Consider the following 19,420-nt stretch of genomic DNA (forward strand, 5'->3'; position numbering starts at 1 on the left):
TGAGGACCTCATTTTCAGCACTTACTATTTTTATTCCAAACTCAGTTTTTATTTTGTTGAATTATTTTAAGTTGTTATTTTGAAAACATTATTTACTTCCGCTGCTACTTTAAACATTGAATGTTTTTGTCAGTATATTTTATGAATGATGCATTTTAATTTATTTAAAGAGAAAATTTTAAATTATTCCGCAAATTTTCAAATACGAAATACGGGCCTCTACATTTTGAGTATCTTCTTTTTGCTTGTTTGTTGTTTTTATTGCTTGGATATTGTTTAGTGGAATATCTTTCAATTTTAAGTTATAGAGATTGTTTTCAAGTTCTCTTGTTCCAATCAAACATTCATTCTTGTAAATGTTTCAAACACCTTTGCTAAATAAAAAAAAAATATCCATCTTTATTAAACATAGAAATGAAAACAATGTTTTTAACTAACTCAGGTACAAACAAAACATCTCTCAAAATTAACATAAAATCATTCTTCAACAAAAAGTAAACATCTCATACGGCTTTGGCAGCAACTCTTGCTCCATTTTCCATCCTCAAGAAGGTCTCACCTTCCCTAAGTATCCTACTTCTTCCCATCACATGTAAATCATTACAGAGATGTGAGCCACAACCGGTATCTAATACCCAAGAAGTAGAGTTAATTGAAATGTTTACTTCAATGTAGAACATACCATTTCCAGAACCTTTCTAAGCAAGATATTCTCTGTAGTTACGCCTCCAATGTCCAGGATTCTTGCAGTGATGACAAACATCAACAGTCTTGTCAGCCTTTACTGCTGTGGCTACCTCAACGGGATTCGGAGCTTGCCTCTTCAAGGGCACATTCTTCTTGGGAAGTTGGAAAGAACGCTTATTTCCCTTCCCATGTGGACCAATCTTCGTACCAGATGAAGAATCCACATAAAGAATCGGTTTCTCTTTCCTGATGGTGGACTCAAAGGTAACAAGCATATTCACCAACTCCTCAAGGGTCAGCTATAGCTTGTTCATTTTGAAATTCACCACAAAAGGGTCAAATGAGCTAGGCAGTGACAAGAGCAACACGTCGGTGGTCAACTCCGAAGGCAACATAATATCCATGCCAACGAGCTTGTCCACGACCTCAATCATCTTTAGGCCATGCTCATGGACCGAGGCCCCATCTTGCATGCGTAAAGTGATTAGCTCCTTGACGGTAGTATGCCTAAGAGGCCGTGTTTGCTCACCAAAGAGCTCCTTGAGATGCAAATGAATGTGAGCAGCACTCTTTGCATCCTCAAAACGTCTCTGCAGCTCATCATTCATAGAAGCCTGCATATAAAACTTGGCTTTCAAGTCATGGTCACACCATTCCTTGTAAGTCTGCAATTCCTCAGGAGTGCAGTCAGTCGGAGCCTCAACGGGGGGCGACTCAGACAATGTATATGTTATCCTTTCCGAATTCAAGACGATTTTTAGATTTTTTAGCCAATTGAGGTAATTTGGTCTGGTTAATATGTGTTTGTCGAGTATTGCAGATAATAGAATGTGAATCGAAGGCATTGTCAAAATTGTACTGAAACGTAAAACATATAAATATTAATGACTATTTTAAAATATTTAATGAGATGTAATGTGAGGACCCGGGTGCTAATCTCATTTTCTTAAATCGTCATTGGGATTAAATGGATCAATTAAATCAACTAGGTCGACATTTTTTTTAAATAGAACACCTCGTAATAAAGTGTACATGATACTACATTAAGATGTGCTCCCTCTTATTCCAATTTACAGGGTCAAGCTGAAATATCTACAACATGCTCCAAGGATACACACTTTGTTCAAAATAAATTCTTAACAAACAAGTGTTTATCAACTACATTTCAAGTGTTGAACAACCAGATCTATGTCTAAGCCCGGATCACCACTCTAATCTCGATCTTTCATCCTCTTCTCGACCCTGATCATGTCTCACCAGTTATCATGCACACATACAAACACAACAACAGCCGGATAACTCCGGTGAAAAATATATTTCCCCAGTATAAACAACATATACATGCGCCTTATATAAGCCTATACAAAAGCATAAAGCATTTGTCCAACAACATGTATCATATTCTAGGAAAACATAAATCGATAAGCTTTAAATCAAAATCTTTAATTCTTAATTTCATCTCGACTCCTATCTAGGGATCCCGATTTGAATAAGAACGTAACAAGTCTCCCACTTACTCTCTCAATCGAGGTGGTAGTATGTTCCTATTCCCGGACTTATATCGAGTGTCTCCATTAGGAGTCGATCTTTCTCCTAAGCTCGTCGATATAAACCAAACGTCCAGGGACTTGGCACTTCTGCCAAAAACTCTTCCAAGATATCTATCTCATATTTTATTCTGTTCTATAATAAGCACATAAATCTAAGGTGTTCGAATATATCAAAACAATAACAATTAATTATGTGGTTTTGGGAACTCAAGTCGTATCTTACTCGTCGATTTATACCTTTCTTTTCGTGGTTCTTGGTTGTGTCAAACCGATCTAATTCTTGCTCAACAACCTCTCACTCTGTAAGGTACAATATCTTGGAAATTTGATCTTTCTCTACCGTTTCAAAGTTGAATTCTCGAGTTCGAAGCCTTCAATATCAAATTTTGAATTGACATTTCGAGAAGCATAATATCAACATACAACTCAAAGCAGGATTTGGTTTGATCAATACTCAATCTAGTTAAATTTTGACGGCATAACGGCCCAATCTCGAGATACCCGGCAAATCAAACATCCATAGATTAATACCAACAACTCATAACCATCAACAATTTCCAAACCACAATTCAAAATCTGCACAACCCCCATTTTCGAACATAAGCTAGGAAATTAAAACAATTGCATATGTTGTCCTTTCTTCGATCTGTTTTCGATTATAGGCTCACATTAACTCAAGAACATATAACATCAATCAAATTATGATTTCTCCAACACCAAAATTTTGAACCATGCAGAAAATAAGAACACTTACATCACTTCGAAGCTCTTGAAGAGAGAAACGCGGATGTAAGCTTGGATTGAAAATCGGACGGCCGGATCTTGCACCATCAAATTTTTAAGATGCATGGAAGCATGAGAATTCTAACCATGGAGTTTGTCTCGGTTCTTGATGCTCATATCTGAATTGGATGGAGGGTTTACACGTTCAAATGCATGGCAAGACATGTGTCCCACTCAAATTCTAATATTAGCACTTTAGCCCCTGAATTCTTCATTATTTGCAATTCAGCCTTCAATAACTCTTTTTAAGTCAATTTCAATCCTAATTAATTAAAAAACCATGGAATCTAATTCATCATTCCAAAATTTGTCAATTAAATAATCTCGGATTAAAATGATATAATCTCGGGCCTTACATATAAATTATGGACTTTTACTTCATAAATTTCCGTTCCCACTGTTTTGACATTTTCACTACCCTCTAGTGAAAACGGGAACCTCTTTCCTCAGTAGGTACGTAAGGTCCAATTAGTAAATTATGATCCCGAATAATATCAGCCAATCACAATTCCCAAAAGTTAGTTTCCAATTGCATCCCCATGCAACCATTTACGTAAACTTTTGTCTCACGTTTGATTAGGACCCAATAATATGACGTCGTTTATCTTTATGTGTCAAGCCTTACCCATCTATATTGAACCTTATTAGAAGGTCGTCATGAGTTCCCTCAATATTATGAACCGAAATCATGGGAGTTCCACGTAGTTAACATCACCATGTCAATAGATGTCACAGCTTTCCGGTGTCCAGGGCCCCCCAATAATATGAGCCGAGCCTCGAGCATGGGTAGCGTTCATCATGCACCCATTGTCGATGGAAGACATGAAAATTATAAAAACTTTTATAATTCTCCTTTTCGGGCTTTATATTAATTTTGAATCTTATTCAAAATGAGGGTTTTTAATTTTGAAAGGTCTCATCATTAATTTTGTTTAAAAACTCGCCATGTTTGATCATATGTTTACCGGATTCATGCAACTTTGTTATTATCATAATAATAACGCACATACTCATTATTTATAATATATCATGCATATATTATAAACAGTAAACTAAACAAGGATGATAAATTTCCCCGATACTAATGGCCCGTGTGAGCTAAGCACGGGCCTAGGTCCAATCCTAGGGAAATACCTGGGATGCAAATGCAACTTTTACATAAGCCTCCAATATTTACATGTCTTTGGTCTTCATAATCATCAAGGCCACCATATTCAAATTTTGATCTTCCACTATACTAATATTTACAAATAAATATCCATGTCAAATAGGGATAAATCTCATGGTGTGGGAACGGGCCATAAACCAAGCACACTTATAAATTGATAATTATTACAATCATTCAACACAAAATATCTTAGCATACACTTAATAAATTGGGCTTGGACTTTTGATCATCCTTCATGCATAATATCACATATCATACACAATCAATTAATTATCACAATAATCAATTGATCCAATCACTAATCGCCACGATTATAACTAAATCAACAAAGTAAACAAACTCATTTGTCTATTTTCTAATTAATATATTTATACCGAATTTCTTGTAAATCACCATTTACTATAAATAATTAAAGTCCAACTTCAATTATTTATTTTATGAGAAAATATGTACAACTATTGTAAATTTAAACTTAAGGGCCCAAAAAATCATTTTTCACCAAAAACATTTTGGTCCATTTAAATTTCAAAAAATATGTTAGCCATCTAATGGACCAAAAACTCAAGACCCAAGACACTTTGATATTCCAAAACACTTTTAGAAACCATAGTCGTCATCTTCGTCGTCGAATTTCGGCCAACAAAAAAAATTATTTTTTTATTTTTGAAGGGGGGTTTGGGCAGCCCCTCGGGCAAGGTTTCGGGCAGCTCGCCCAAAAACGGCCTCTATTTTATTGCGACAAATTATCTAATGCGGTTAGAAATTGTTTTCAATATAATATCATGTATTTGCTACACAAAATAGTAATCATAGCTCTGATACCACTTGAAAGGAGATCGGTTACGGTGCCCGGAAGTGCAACAGAAGTTCGAAAATCAAATTATCAAGCAAGAAAACCAAGCACCCTACCATAGTGTGTAGCAAATACGAAAAACACAAAATGACATTCATAGTGTGTTTAAGAAATATACCTATCAATCACAAGGATTGATGATGGCTCCAACTAAGTTGTAAACAACTTAACTCTTGAATTGTTGACCCTCTACAATCTTTCCTTGCTCTTGAACTCCTTACTTCAAATTAGGTCAACCACAACTAGGAAGATCCTCTCTAATTTTGCACTAGAAAAATTAGAGGATTTTTTTTTTGGGAAGTGTAGGCTTTCCACAACAATTGAAGAACAAAAATTGAGAGGGAATGGGACTCAGATATCTCGGCAACTATGCATGGAGGAGAGAGGGATGAATAACTTTCTTGGTGCTTGATAAGTTAAGTGAGCATGTGCATGTCATGCCTTGTTTATTGAAAAAGTTATCTCCCAAGTTTTCACCTCCCCATGCATATTATTTGGGCTTGTAACATTTACCAATCCCATTGACTTTTATTTAAATACATCAAACACATCTGAGACCATTTAAACTTTATTTGAATTTACTCAAGCTCACTAGTTGAATAATTAATTCTTATTGGGCTCTACAAGATCCAATATTATTTAATTAATTCAACACTTGAATTAATTTAATTATTTGGACTCTACTAGGCCCACTAGTGTTTAATTAATTCAGCACTTGAATTAATTTAATTTAGTCCATAATAATGTTTATGAAAATCACAATTTTCAAATACATTATTTATTTGGCCAACTTTTAATTTAGGAACATTTTCACAAATTAAAAGTCATATTTCCCTTATAAAAGTCATACTTCTAATTTTTCTTGTGCTTATAAACTCCTTTATAAGCCGTTCAACATATTGAACAAATTTTACTTCTCAACGGGATCTAAAAAGTTAGTACTTGTGCGACCCTCAATGGTTAATTGATACAACTAGTAGTGGGTTCACATCTTAATGTGATTCGGGAATAAACATTTCCTTATATGAGCATACCCCAATTGCTATATTCTTACTTATCAACTCCTTGATAATAAGAACGTCATAATTCAAGTCTGATAATACCCAACCAATCATGTTAAACACCTAGCATCATCGCTTACATGATTCCCTAGGTATCAAATGATAGTTCCTGCAAGAAACATTCTATTATGGTTAGTGTACAATACAGTCCATTCACCTCATATATCCCGACCAAGCCGAGTACTATTGGTATATCGAGAGCTGTCAATTAATCGATACTATTATTCATGTCGTAGTTGCATCGATGGTGTAATCTGAGAAACCCCTTTCTTAATTACCACCATACTCTGATAAGAGATTTCATATTACATATACATGAGATCACATTGGATATCCATACGCGAAGATAAGCGGTGAATCCTCGACTACAATGCATCAAATCCTATATGTTTCGACAGAACACCCAACTTTGCCACCTAATGACCCCATGAGAGTCGGTAAACAAGTCAAAGTGCAATACTAGCATATAGAGTCTCAATGTTGTCACAGGTCATAAGGACTAATGATGTACAACCATAAACTAGGACGTTTCTACTCGATAAGTGAGAACCACTTGGAAAGTCCTTCATGGAGCGTTGTTCATTGCACTCTACAATGAGCACCTATCTGCATACTCGAACATCACAATGTCCCATACCAATGAACATGGTACTCACATCGCAGATACTAGTCTCAAGCTCGAGCGGCTTTTTTCCTTCTTAGCGGCGGCTGAATCGACTAGGAACTGTTTAGATATACAGTATTCCAAATATGAGTTTCATGATACTCATCATATGAGCATCTCATATTCTGTGTACTATTTGTATATTCAAGGACTTTATCTATGCAATTAGCATGGGTATACAGATAAAGATGTGTCAAAACAATAATTTCAAATATTATTAAAATAAAGATTGTTTATACATCGAGTTTCAACGTGAACCCTCGGCCAACACTTGGCTCAACGGGCACCTACTCTAACATAGGTGCGTTTAAGGTTTGGAAAAAAATTGGAAAAAGTTTGGTGAAGTTTCCGGACGATTCGAGTTAAAACCAGGACTCCGGTCCAAGTTTTAAAATGAATCTTATAAGTTATGGAACATGCTTGATTTTATGTCTAGGAAACGTTACAAATATTTTTTGAGGTGTTTTAAGGAGTTTGGTTGGATTCGGGTCAATATTCTGAGGTCCATGGGTAAAATGGTCAATTAGGGTTTCCAGGGGCAAAACATACATTTTGCACATGGGTCGAGTTAGCAGTTTTGGTGGCGCCCTGATCACAATGTGGCATGTTTTTAATTTATATGTTACGACGAACATGAGTTTTTATGTTAATATGAAAAATACGTTGCGGGCTTGATTTTAAGGAAAATTTTGTATATCCATGATTTTTATAAGTGATGAATATGATGACATATTGTGAAGGATTGGAGTTGGTTGTGACTAATACGAATACGAATACGATGACATGTAAGGCAAAAGCTCAGTGGATGGATAATATTGTCGCTGATGTCCCGGCCGCCGGGTACCATGGTTATACGTAGATGGATCCATCGAATATAGCTGATACTAAAGTCACAACTAAAGAACTGAATTCAAATAAAGGAAATGAACACGTATATGATGATATGTTGTGACATGTTTTGACACGTTATACCTTATTACGTTTACGCTTTTAAAATCATGAAATTTATGTTGATTATAGTACTTTTCACTATTGCATGTTATGTATATGTACTTGTTATAACGTTTATGGTGTGTTGAGTCTTTAGACTCACTAGGTGTGGATGATACATGTGAGCATATCGATGAGGAGACTGGAGGCGCCGAAGACTGAGTAGGCGGGTCTGGATGTGCGCATGCTAACCCGAGGACCTCATTTTTTCCGCACATTATGGTTTTGAGTTAGGAGAGATTATGGTCATTTTCATACTCTGTAATTTTATATGTTGATGGATGTCAAGAGTTTTGCATGTTTAACATTTTGTCGTATTTTTTTTTACTGCAGCGTTTTTATTGATAGTGGAATACTTTTATTTTAAAATGTGTAATTTTTAGATGTTATCACATACATGCATAAAATGTTTATTTTGAAATGTAGTTTTCAAAAAAAAAAACAAAAAAAACTTTTAGACGTTTCAATCATATTATCCATAAATTCTGCCAATTGCAGATGCATATAGAATGCAAGTCATGGTTTTATCTCCTCATCAGTCTCGGGGAACATGGACTTAGATTGACTCACACCATGACACATTGAGAGATATCATCTCCTGGACTCCTCTATAGAAAATCTCCCCATTATGCTATCGATATAATAGGCTTGAATGAGCCGTAACATTCTCTTTAATATATCCATATAGATCAGTATTCCTAATACGTAGGATGTTTCACTCATATGTTTCATGCAGAATTAACTAGCTAACCACAATTCAGTTGATTGCAAGATCTCACATCATTTGCAATGAATAGTATGTCATCAACGTAAAGTACTATTGCAACGCCCGAAAAATCAGTCCAACGTAAACCACATGCATGCAAATGATTTAAATTTCTTACTCGCTTTGTTTAATTGATTTTAATGCTTAATTGATGCATAATATATGATTATAGGTACGATTTCATGATTAAATGACTAAATGGCATGATATCATGAGAATTCAAGATTTTGTCCGAATATTCGATAATAAGCTGAGGAAAAGAAATCGGGGACGACCAAGACAAAATGAATATTTTTCAATAAATGTTTCAAGGCTTCTTAATATGATTTAAAATGATTATTATTTTTGAAAAATGATAGAGTTCAAATTATTTTACGAAACGAGCACGATTTTATCCCGGAAGTCGGTTTTGGGCAAATGAGTGACTTTTAAAATACAAAAAGCATTATTTTTGAAAATTAATTCTCATAAACTTTTATTTTTCAATTAAATAGGTGTTATTGAGCCTAATTTACCTATCATAATCAGGCCTAATTTCTCCTAAACATGAAAGCCCAAAACCCAAGCCCATTATCATGCAAATTAAAATCTATAAAATAGAAACCTATGATTTTTGGTGCTCATATCAGCCGATCACTTACACACAATACACACACTAAAATTCGAAACCTAAGAGGAAGAGAAGCTAGGAGTCTTCGTCGCCGTTCATTCTTCCTCGAACCCCACGTCGACGATCGCATATTCGAGCATTCTAAAATACAAATGCACATTTTTAAATCCTTTGATGCATTATTCAAACAATATTATGCATGCTTTGATTAATTTTTCATGAAAAATATTCACGTTCGATAGGTTTAACGATAACGCTATGATTCCTAAGGATACGCTGCTAATAGGAAGTGTTTAAGGGACAGGAAAAGAGTCGTTAAGAGTTGAAACAAAGGCTGGAATCAAGTGGGTTAGGGAAGTATACGCCTTGGGTTTTCGTAGTCACCCGATTGCAAAGTTGGTTTGGCTAGGAGGGTTGTGCACCAGGGGCTTGGCCAGGGTTGGGTTGGTGCTAGGTGTAAGTCACGGTTCAGGGTCTGGCAGGTTCCTAGCAAGGCTGGGACCCCTGGTTTGTCGACACAGAAGATTCCATGATCACTTGGACTCTTCCCATGCGCATAGGAAGCAAGCCGCGATTGGCTGTGGCGTGAGGGTCAGGGCTTGGTCGGGTCTGGGCTAGGACAGGTCTGAGGGTGGTCCACTGAGGATCAGGATGCTTCAGGCACGGTGGTGGCTCGAGTGAAGAGTCGTAGTCGAGTGAGGAGTCCTAGTGTAACGATCATGGGCCATTAGGCTGAACCAACAAAGGCCTCGGCCCATATCCACGCACCACTACTGGTCATGGGTCATTAGGATGGTCCAGCATGGGCCTCGGTCCATGCCCATGCACCGCCACTCACAGAATATCCCACTCCTGGAAAGTGGTTCCTTTCGCCTTCCCCAACACTTGAACACAGGACCTCCAGGCTTAAGTACCTAGATTCCTAAGTGTTGGTACCAGTTGAGCTACTTGGTAACGATCATGGGCCATTAGGCTGAACCAACAAAGGCCTCGGCCCATACCCACGCACCATTACTGGTCATAGGTCGTTAGGATGAGGCCCATGCCCATGCACCGCCACTCACAGAATATCCCACTCCTGGAAAGTGGTTCCTTTCGCCTTCCCCAACACTTGAACCCAGGACCTCCAGGCTTAAGTACCTAGATTCCTAAGTGTTGGTACCAGCTGGACTACTTGGTAACGATCATGGGCCATTAGGCTGAACCAACAAAGGCCTCGGCCCATACCCACGCACCACTACTGGTCATGGGTCGTTAGAATGGTCCAGGCCCATGCCCATGCACCGCCAGTCACAGAATATCCCACTCCTGGAAAGTGGTTCCTTTCGCCTTCTCCAACACTTGAACCCAGGACCTCCAGGCTTAAGTACCTACCAACACTTAGGAATCTAGGTACTTAAGCCTGCAGGTCCTGGGTTCAAGTGTTGGGGAAGGCGAAAGGAACCACTTTCCAGGAGTGGGATATTCTGTGAGTGGCGGTGCATGGGCATGGGCCTCGGCCCATGCTGGACCATCCTAACGACCCATGACCAGTAGTGGTGCGTGGGTATGGGCCGGGGCCTTTGTTGGTTCAGCCTAATGGCCCATGATCGTTACAAAAAAAAAACAGCTCAACTTGTACCAACACTTAGAAATCTAGGTACTTATCCTGGAGGTCCTGGGTTCAAGTGTTGGGGAAGGCGAAAGAAACCACTTTCCAGGAGTCGGATATTCTATGAGTGGCGGTCCATGGGCAGGGGTCGGTGGTTAGGTGGTTGGAAGAGTCCTAGGCAACTAGGAAACCCACTTCAACAAGAACACTACAAACACACACACGTGCAGAATTTTAGGTAGAGTTCCAGGATGTTTTTGAGTGGGCCAGGGCTTGTTTTTCGGGCTGGCTTGCACAGTAGGGTTCCTAGATGAGTTGGCTAGGTTTTGACTCAAGGTGGCTCGGGCGTGGCTCGAGTAAATTAGGAGATGGCTCGGTACGTTCGATAAGGTGTCAAAACGAAAATTAAAAAGCTAAAATTGAATCCATGGGTCCATGGGTGTGGCTAATGACTTAAAAGGGTAGAATAAATGCTAAAAATGTTATGTTTAAAATTTGGGATCAATATAATGAGTTTTGTATTTTTCCGGGATTTAATCGTCGCATGAAACGCTAATTAACGAGTTAATTGAAAAGCCTAGTTTTAAGCCTTATAAAATTATGAAAAATTATATTTAAGCTTAAATAATTATTAGAAGTCTAAGTTTATAATTTGAGAATTTTATATAAAGATTTGGTTTAATTCAGGATTAAAACGCATTAATATGTAATAGATAAAGATTAATTTAAAATCTAACATATCCCAAATAATTATTTAATCTTACATGAATATGTTATATTTATCTATAACATATTCATGTAAGCTTAAATAATTATTTGGGACATGTTAGAATCAATGAAATCAAGAAAAAGTCAAATTCAAGGAATTTTACGTCTAGGGGTAAAACGGTCTTTTTACACCTAAAAATTTGTAAAAGTCATGGCAGTACCCTAAATGCTGTTTTTATGATATTATGATTATTTTTTAATGTTTATGAAATGTTCATGATTAGAATATGATTTTTAAATGTTTAAGGAATTTTTATAATTTAATGAAGACATTTAAAAGACATGTTGCATGCTTGGTTTCAAAAACAAAATGTAATGTTATTCATGATTTTTCTAAGTGATTTGAACGCAAAATTTGAAGGAAGTAAAGTGATTGTGACTAATTCGTTAATGATGGGGATATCGTGAGGGTGATGGTCCCAGTGGGAGCCCGACGATCGTGTTTGTATCATTGCAAATATGTGGTAACGGTTTTGTGGTAACAGTAAGAATGGGAATGTCGTGAGGAGAAAAGGCCCCAGAGGGAACCCATTTATGGGAAAAGGCTCCCGAGGAAACCCCGACGATCGTATTTCTATTCGATCATGATAGGCCAAGGCTCAGTTGACCGGTGAGAGTGTCGCTGATGTCCCCGCCGCCCAGTACTGCGGTTTCATATAGATGGATCCGTCGATTTTCATGTCATGTCATGTCAAGAAAGTCACAATTAACGATCTGAATTCAACAAGGAAAAGGAAAATGTTTATGATCATGTTAAAGTTTTTATGTCATGTCATGTTGAGGAAAAGGAAAAAGTTAAGGTTTATGTTATGCATATCATGAAAATGTTTACGAAAATGTTCATGTTTAAAGTTTACGCATCTTCATGAAAACGATATTTTAAGTACAAGTATTTTTCACTGTTGCATGTGATTTTATACGTATTACTTGTTATCAAGATTATGGTGTGTCGAGTCTTTAGACTCACTAGGTGTGATTGATGCAGGTTATCATGATAATGTTAATGGAGGTCTTGATGGTTGATCTGACTGGACTGAAGGTGTACATGACCCGAGGACCGACGCTAGTTTCCGCATATATGTTTATGATTTATGTTAAAAGATTGAACGACTTTTTATTTATGTTTTGAGAGATTATAGTATGAGCTGTATTTCTCAAATATGTAGTTGGTGGTTTTAATTTTAAAAGGGCTCTAAAATATTTTTATGCAATGTGTATGGTTCGGCCGATGTTATGTAAGGTTTTAAAAAAAAATTCTAGTATTTTTGAAAATAAGGGGTTTTTAGGTGATTTTATACACCGGGACGTAAATTTTATCGGTGTTGGTTTTTCAAGAAAAATACGAACTTTTAAGTAACCCGGCTATTAAATTCACAAACCTATTTTATAAAAACTATTTTTATGATTTAATTAAATCCTAATTGAAACTAATGGACTTAATTTAATTGGCTTAATAGGCCTAAGCCTAGTTAGTAGTTAATTAGTATTTAAAAAGTTGAAAAAATCCTACACTTGTTGAACAAACTATCGGCCACCTACTTTTAAAAATCTGAAAACACTCCCCACCCCACCCTACACACACACGACACTCATCATATCATCCTAGGAGAATTTTTCTAAGTGTTCAAGTGGTATCAGAGCCGACCTCTATTAGTACTGTGTGGTTCGGGGACGAACCAAGCGGAAGCTGGTGGGCATGTGAGGCCCGGGGCCGAAGAGGGCGGGGGGCGATCGCCGGTGCCATAAGTTGCACAGACAATGAGCAGCTCCTGGCAAGCTTCTAGGTGGAGAGAACATGAATGAACCGACCCAAATGGGAATGAGAGGGATTCCGAGACTATTCAATGTAATGGACTGTACAGTTGAAGAGGGCTTAAAAGATTTGATTGGTACTACTCATATCACGAAGGTGCATCTTCTTTTCGTTAGCTCATCACATAAGAACTCTAAAGTTAAGCGTGCTTGACTTGGGGCAATTTTGGGATGGGTGACCTCCTGGGAAGTTTCCCAGGGTGCGTGTGAGTGAGGACATAAGCACGCTGGAAAGACTCGTCTTGGTACAATGAGGACAGTCGTCGAATCTGGGGCGTTACAAGTGGTATCAGAGCAAAGGTTCTGTAAAAGGTTGTGCCACCATCAGCGCCGGGAAGATCAGTCGTCAATGCTCTAATTTGTAAGTTTACATGCTTGATATGATTTTATAATATTACCTGTATAAGTACATGAATTAAATGTTTACATCACATGTTTAATAGCATTATGAGGATATATGTTTTATATGCATTGGAATTTTTATATGTGATACGATATGAAATGAAAAATTATTTTCAACGCATGTTGGCTTTGTAGTGGAATTGGATATGTTGATATTTGGGTTTTAGTATTGACGTTCTAATGTTTGGGCTATAAGTTAATCGTGTATTTTATGAATGTTTTTGGGACACGTAGATTTTTCTAAGAAAATATACATGGTTACTAGTTGAATTAATTTTTGGGAATTACTCGTAAGGAATAATTCGAGGATTACAACGACTTTGGGAACAAGAAAATAGATAAATTGGGATTTTAAGTTGATGAAAAGTAATATTGGTTATAGAAATTTATTTTTGGGTAAATAAGTTTAAGTTTATTGAAATTATGTCATAGGAAAACTGTAGAAGAAAATTAATAATACCGAGAATTTATGAGTTAATTGTGGGTTTTTTGAAATTTAGGACCAATTAAGATAATTTTTGAGGAAATTAAGAATTAATTTTGTGAACATAAAGGATTTGGGGACTAGTTTAGCATTAAGCGATAATTAAATGGTTTAAATAATAAGAATTTTGAGGATTTAGACTTTTAAGAATATTTGGAACATAAAGATATCTTGGGTTATAATGTTATAAAGATTTTTAATCAATGGTTTTTAAGAATGAATCAATATTAGGCTTGAAAATCTAAGCGTCAGCGGATGCATTTGAGATTTTAATATTGAAATTGATAGGTCGATTAATATTTTGGGTATAAATTAAGGAAAGTAATATACTATAATTTTGGTTATCCATTTTTTTATATTGGGAATCGTAAGAAAAATTGAAATTCGAGGTTATAATAGCAATAGCACTAAGTCATTTGGGTCTTTTTAAGTTGCGATTTGAAAATAAGGATTTAAGAAGGAAAATTTAATTGGGATCAAAGAGACGTAAGGATATTCTAGAGTTTAAGTTTTATCAGAGTAGCGCAGCGGAAGCGTGTATTTTTGGGATACTAGAACTGTATCTAAACTTTGGGTTATTAAGGATAAGCGAATTTCTATGACAAAATTCAATTTAAGGGGGGAAGATTGTAACGCCCCGAAAATTTTAAGGTCCACTCAAACCACGTGCATGCAATTATTAAATTCATTTGTATTTTAGTTAATTGTTTTAATTGCATGAATTAATTATGTTGTGCATTTTGACATGTTTAAAATATATTTTTCTTCATTGTTGCATTAAAAATATATTTTTAAAAGTTATTCGAGTTCCGATCGAGGAACGAAGACCGAGGGCTGGAAAATAGAAAATGTTTTTAATAAATAATTGTTTTTAATTATTTAAAATTGGGTTGTTGCTTTTTAGTATTTTTTTTAAATAAGGGGTTTTAAGGTGATTTTATACGACAGAACGTAAATTTTATCGGTGTTGGTTTTTCAAGAAAAATACGAACTTTTAAGTAACCCGGCTATTAAATTCACAAACATATTTTATAAAAACTATTTTTATGATTTAATTAAATCCTAATTGAGACTAATGGACTTAATTTAATTGGCTTAATAGGCCTAAGCCTAGTTAGTAGTTAATTAGTATTTAAAATGTTGAAAAAACCCTACACTTGTTGAACAAACTATCGGCCACCTACTTTTAAAAATCTGAAAACACTCCCCACCCCACCCTACACACACACGGCACTCATCATATCATCCTAGAAGAATTTTTTGAAGTGTTCAAGTGGTATCAGAGCCGACCTCTCTTAGTACGGTGTGGTTCGGGGACGAACCAAGCGGAAGCTGGTGGGCATGTGAGTCCCGAGGTCGAAGAGGGCGGGGGGTGATCGCCGGTGCCATCACTTGCACAGACAATGAGCGGCTCCTGGCAGGCTTCTAGGGGGAGAGAACATGAATGAACCGACCCACACGGGAATGAGAAGGATTCCGAGACTGTTCAATGTAATGGACTGTACAGTTGAAGAGGGTTTAAAAGATTTGATTGGTACTACTCATATCACGAAGGTTCATCTTCTTTTCGGTAGCTCATCACATAAGAACTTTAAAGTTAAGCGTGCTTGACTTGGGGCAATTTTGGGATGGGTGACCTCCTGGGAAGTTTCCCAGGGTGCGTGTGAGTGAGGACATAAGCACGCTGAAAAGACTCGTCTTGGTACAGTGAGGACAGTCGTCGAATCTGGGGCGTTACACCTAGCGCCGAGTCTTCAGCCACGACTCATGCTAGAACTTGTGGCGTGGGCTATGGACTGGTTAAATTGGTCAGGGCTGGTTAGTAGGGTCCCTAGGTGGTCAGGTCAGGGGTTGGTTCGAGATGTCTCAGGTTTGGTTCGAGAAAAACAAAAGATTGTTCAATGGAATTAGCTTAGGTTCGAGTTAGGGCTAGGAAAAAAGAAACGGGTTGAGCCATGGTCCACGGGGTCGATTCATGTCTCACGAGGGTGGTTTAGGTAATACAAGTCTATGTTTAAAATTTGGGAAGAAAATATTAAAGCTTGAATTAATTCGGTAATTAAACGCTTCACGAATTAGTAAATAGGAAATTAAATCAAAAACTCTCGAATTTATGTTAAATAAAAATATTAAAAATTAAATTTAAACTTAAATAATTATTTGAAATGGACTAGAGTCAATGAAAGTAAGAAAGAGTCAAAATCGAGAAATTTTATGTCCAGGAGTAAAACGGTCATTTTATACCTGGGTAGTACGAAAAGGAGTGGCAGCATCCCAAAGGGTCATAACGCATGTTAAATGATATATTATGATGATTTTGATGAAATTTTGATATTTTATGAATTATGATAAAGTTGTGAAATTTTCACTGTTAAAATGCATTTTTTTCAAAAAGGGAAATGATTCGATATTTTATGATTAAAAGGAAAAGGAAAAATATTTTGAAGAATGTGAATTGACTGTGACATAAATAATATGATATATAATTTTTGGAAATATCGTGAGGGAGAAGGCCCCAGAAGGAGCCCGTTTACAAGAAAATACCCCTGAGGGAGTCCAACGATTGTATTTCCATTTTACTTCGGTGCCTACTGCCCGTCCTCATGCACAATTGTGAGCTAAGACTGATTAGTCGACCAAAGGATAAAGGTTAATCACTTTCAATGATCAAACTTCATCCAAAATGATAAATGATTGAAATTATACGATTTGACGATTTACGATTAAATTATGCTTACACATTTATTTTGAATAAAATTATGATTTTCAATGCATGTTCTTATATATTTATTATTCGCTACTCATGTTTAAAACGTGCTGAGTCATTAGACTCACTAGGTTTGAATGATGAGGTGATGATGATATTGAGGGAGGCGTTGACGCTTGAGTGGATCGAGTCCGGCAATACAATCTCGATGGACATTTATTTTCCGCATTAGCTTGATAATTAAAGTTTAAAAGATTTTTGTTAATGATTTATTAGAGATTTGTTATGCTTTATTTTGAGGATAGCTTCAATCATGTTAAGAGGTGGATGTTGAATTTTTTTAATTGACGATTTAGGAATTTTTATGCACTTGAAATTTTAAATGTTAAATTATTTTGATTTATGAAAATGTTAAGTGATTTTAATTATTAATTTTCAAAAGTAATGTTTATAAAAAAAAATTAGTAGGATTTTAAAGTTTAAAAAAAAGTAGTGAAGGACGTTTCAACTATGAATGTCACTGCATTCCCACTAACTTTCTTGTATACACAAGATTTCTTAGGATTTTTAACTAAGTGAAACTCTTTTATAGTGTTGTCAAATATTTTATTCCAACTTCTGCTTGAGTGCATAGATGAATCTATGAAGTTTTCATATTTTATACTCACTTCCTAAATATAAATCTCTTCCTTATGTCACCATTAAGGAATGTCGTCTTCACATTCATCTACCATATTCCATAGTAATACCATAATATGCTAAAGGACTTGAACATCACGACTGGAGAAAAGGTTTCCTCATATTCAATATATTTCACTTGAGTCTATTGTTTTGCTATCATTCTTGATTTCAAGGTCATTACCTTCACATTCGTTCCAGGTTTTCTTTTGTGAATAGATTTTCTTCCTACGGGAATAATTCTCTCAGGTGGATTACTAAGGATCATACATGGTTTGAATGCATAGAGTCCTTCTCGGACTGCCTGGACTCAAGCCATTTGGATGAATTGACGTCTGATAATGTTTCTTTGAAGTTTCTTATATCGCATCCAGGAATGAGCTCATCTTGATCCTCTTCATGAAACACGCTCATCCTCTTATGTGGCCTTGAGACCTTTTAGGATCTCCTAAGAGCTTGTGTCTATTCAACTGGTTGTAGGGTGCTGATTCTACTATTTTAGGAGTGGGTGTGTCTCATATCTCCTCGAGTTCTATCATCTCACTTTTTTATGTAATAGAAACTGCTTCTACAAGAAGGTGATATTTCATGAAACAAACACATTTGTTTAATTGGGATCATAGAAATAATATATAACTGAATTCTTTGGATATCCCACAAAGTAGCACAAATTAGTTGTGTTATCCAATTTGTCTCCCACTGCATGCTTCACATAAGTAGGACATCCACATATTCTTAAGAAAGAATATTTGGAAGATTTTCCCATCAATATTTCATATAGAGTTTTATCCATTGTTTTTGTATGAACTTGATCCAACCAACATTGTCGCAGTCTTAAGCGAATCCCAAAAGGATGCCGACAATTCAGTGAATCTCATCATAGATCGAACTATGTCTATCAATGTCCGATTATGATGCTCTGACACACCATTCAACTGGGGTGTGATAGATGGGGTCTAATGTGAATTTCATTCTAATTAAGGTATTCTTGAAATTCGATACTTAAATATTCTCCACCTCGATCAAATCAAAGTATTTTGATACTCATTCTTAATTGTTTCTCTATTCCAGCTCTGAATTGTTTGAACTTTTCAAAAGATTCATACTTGCATTTCATTAAATACACATACCATACTTCTAGAAGTTATCAGTAAGTGTAATTAAGTAAGAATTTCTATATCTCTTGGTAATACATTGAGGGTCACACAAATTTTTATAGATCAAATCCAATAGATTATGTGTATGTTCCACTTTCCTTGAGAAAGGGACTTTGGTCATATTTTCTTTCAAATAGGACTCACGTATTTCAAGAGAGTTTATGTCTAATATGTCAAACATGACATCTCCCACTAACTTGTGCGTTCTTCTTTGAGAAATATGTCACAGCCTAGCGTGCTATAAGTATGTCTTATTTAGACTATCTTGTTTTCTTTTGTTTTTTGAAGTCGTATTCACTTTCATATCGTTAGTTGGAATATCTTTTATTTTTATGTTATAGAGATCGTTTTGTAATTCGTCATTTCAAATTAAACATCCATTCATGTAAATATTGCAAATATATTTAGCAAATAAACAAGAAAATAAATCTTTATCAAACATAGAAATGAAAAAATGTTTTTAACCAAGTAAGAAACATATAAAACATATCACAAAAGTAAATTAAAATTATTGTTTATTAAGAAGTAAATATTTCCTCAAACCTCCTCTGCAATTTGTTTGACATAGGAGCTAGCATGTAGCTCCTAACCTGCAAATCATGGTCTCATCATTTGTCAAGTTTAGTTAATTTCTCAGCAGAGGCATTGGCAACAGTCTATTTTCGAAGTGCTTTGTTGAGCAAATATGC

The sequence above is a fragment of the Primulina eburnea genome, chromosome 10, assembly GCF_022965805.1.
Source record: "Primulina eburnea isolate SZY01 chromosome 10, ASM2296580v1, whole genome shotgun sequence".
NCBI classification, from domain to species: Eukaryota; Viridiplantae; Streptophyta; class Magnoliopsida; order Lamiales; family Gesneriaceae; genus Primulina; species Primulina eburnea.